Source organism: Bombus impatiens, unplaced genomic scaffold (assembly GCF_000188095.3).
Source record: "Bombus impatiens unplaced genomic scaffold, BIMP_2.2 scf_2561, whole genome shotgun sequence".
In the NCBI taxonomy this organism is placed as follows: Eukaryota; Metazoa; Arthropoda; class Insecta; order Hymenoptera; family Apidae; genus Bombus; species Bombus impatiens.
The window spans coordinates 6,412-9,355 of record NT_178980.1 but is presented as its reverse complement, the minus strand read 5'-3'; the positions used below and the strand labels follow the sequence as shown (position 1 = coordinate 9,355).

The following is a 2,944-nucleotide window of genomic DNA, read 5'->3' as shown; positions in this document are numbered from 1 at the left end:
AGTTAAAAAAAAAAAAAGGAAAAAAAGAAGAAAAGAAAAGACGCGTGTAGAAAGAACAACGCGATGAACAGGAAGGTGGTCGGGAAGTCCAGCAAGAACACAGATCAAACGAGAAAAATAAGATTTGCAAATTGCCTCTAAACGAACGCTAGTCGTTCGAACGCGATCTATACAATACGAGAGCGATAAAAATCGTAACGCTTAAAAAAATATAAATCGATCGATAAAATTGTACGTGGAAAATGGTAGATAGAAATAGGATTGCTCGAGCATATCAGGAGCTAACTAGAGGTAGGATCGACTCGGTCGATCGCGTTTGGCGCTTCGTGTTTCGTGCCTGGTATCACGCGCTCGCTACAATCTCGCTTTTCCGCCATTAATCGTCGTCGGTTCGCTCGTGTTCTCGGGGTTTACGCAGAGCGAGTCTCGAAAGCGTGAACGCCTTTTCTTTCTTGGACAAACGACCACTCGCCAAGGATCACCGAGACTCACGACGCTTCTACCTTCCCAATCTCTTTCTCTCTTTCTCTCTCTCTCTCTCTCCCTCTCTTATCGTCGGTTTTTCTCTCGCGAATAATCGTTTTGAGACGATCGAATCAAGCTAGAGAGATCGTTCCGCGCTTGTTCGCGACGATGACAACGAAACGTCGTTGCACCGGTTCTATTCGACGTTTATCGAGTGCAACTTTGTACGCACCATGATAAATCGCGTTGAAAATAAAATCTCGATGGTCGATTCGTGGCGAGTACATCGTGTCCTCCTCTTTTGGAGCTTACGTTGTACACGATGTTCGTGCTTTTTCGATTGCTCGTTCGACTTTCGCTTCTCTTTCTCTCTTTTTCTTTCTCACGCGCACTCTCTCGTCTCCTCTCTCCGTTACATCTATCGAAGCCATTTTCACTCGTTCCGTGTTTCTCTCATTCCTTTCCTTCGCTAAACCCTCCTTTCTCTCTCTCTCTCTCTCTTTCACACATACTCTCTCTTTCTCTCTCGCATGCACACACACGTATTCGGTGTATTCGGACGCACCTATATAATTTCATGCAAGCTAAGACGCGACCATCGTCTCTCGCATTTTCTCTGAACTAAGATATTTAGACAAGAATATAACAGCGGTATAAAAAACTTTTCAACACTGAAAAATACAAATCTATCGTAAGTGACTACCATTGTTACTCGTTCCCCCAAAATGTTCATCCCTCCTTCTTTTTTTCGCTTTTCCCATGCTGTTTCGTAACCCATACCGTTTTTGAGTCACTCGTGCGCATTACACGAACGACAGTGTACGCGTTACGTCGCGCCTGTGCTTATGCAAGCATCGTTCGGTCGGCATCGCGATATCTTTCGTTATTCGAAACTTCCGCTTCTCCGCTTTTCCGCGCGTTTCCACGCTCCACGATTTTCCTATCCGTTTCTCTTGCATCCCGCTACTGTCGTGTCGCGCAATCAACATCTATATTTCAAGTTTACATCCATTATCTTTTCTTTTTTCAAGTCCATCAGAATATATTAAATATTTCGATCGTTATTATCAATTATATATTAGTATTTTATATCCTGTACCTACATGTACACACACACACATATATACATATATATATATACACACAAATATGTATATACATGTAAACACGCGTATATACATATATATGTGTATGTATATATATATATAATTGTCATTATATTATATATTATGCTTTATCACACATATTACAAAGGAGGTGAAGAATCATACCTAACATATTGTTTGTTACTCTTGTAGTTGTTGTAGTTGTTACTTTTTTTTTTCTTAAGGGCGATTTTCTCAAACAATAACTTTGCTGCGAAATGTAGCTTATCATTATCGTTATTATTATTATTATTATTATTATTATTATTTATTATTATTTATTATTATTATTATTATTATTATCAATCGTCATCGTTATTATTTTTCTCTTCTTTGCTTTAAATTCTTAGCGTGCCATTGCCGGCAGACTTGCGTTTCCATCGTGTGTACGCGTGCACGTTCGTACGTATAAAGTTTCGCTATAGGCGACTACAGAGTCGCGGTTATTCCCTTTATCCATACTTCCTCGCGGCCTCAGCCCCTATTTTCAACGCAGCAGTCGCGCGCGATGTTCGTACGACGTCAAACGTCAAGCAGCGAGTCCGTCTGATTTTCGTGATTCGCGGTTCGTCGACTTTTCTTTCTTCGCGACTTGCCGACTAGCAGAGAAATGTAAAAATTCGTCGAGTCGCGCGTAATATGCCGTCCCGTCGATCGTGCTCGAAAGCGATATGTCACTTATCCGCTACGCGTGAAATCTCGACAACATTCGCGAAATAATTTTACCTAAACGCCGCTCAATTCGTATACCGGGAATATCCCCGATAACGGTCAACTAAAATTTTCTAATTGATCTAAGCATCGAGTGCGCACAGAGCAACCGTTCGCGGTTCGTTGATCGAGCGCGAAACAAAACGAATCTTTCATCGATATTGGCCACCTACCTAGGCACGGAAATTTCGAAATTGCACATTGATTTGCGAACGATCGATAAGCGAACGTTAAAATGTCTGATAAGGTCATTGTCTCGAGTACTTGGTATTTCGCGCGAACCTACGCCGACGTCGACACTCTGCCGGAACGTTTTCATCCGAGGAAAAGCGACTGGAGTTTCGCGTACGAAAAACGCGCACGTACGTTCTCGCGTGTATGTATGCCTTTGTCTGTGTTTGTGTGTGTGTGTGTGTGTGTGTATGTGTGTGTGTGTGTATGTGTGTGTGCGTGTGTGTGCGCGCGTGTGTGTGTGAGCCCGCACGCTTGCGCGCGAGCGGCGAAATCGGTACGATCCGTGTCAGAACACAGGTGAACGCAAAAAACGCTCGAAGAAGAAATTCGTTTAGTCGAGATCGCGCGATAGTTCTGGCACGGATACCGGGTTCGTTTCGGTCGTTCGT

The 2,944-nt window shown here is 42.9% G+C and overlaps 1 long non-coding RNA gene across 1 annotated transcript; it reads right to left on the bottom strand.

Moving 5' to 3' along the window:
- Positions 1-106: 106 nt before the first annotated feature.
- LOC117152476 lies at positions 107-2,938 on the bottom strand. The gene is made up of 2 exons (XR_004462864.1): positions 2,432-2,938; positions 107-514 (listed from the first exon to the last, which is right to left on the bottom strand). It is a non-coding gene; the product is annotated as an uncharacterized LOC117152476 (long non-coding RNA).
- Positions 2,939-2,944: the final 6 nt, after the last annotated feature.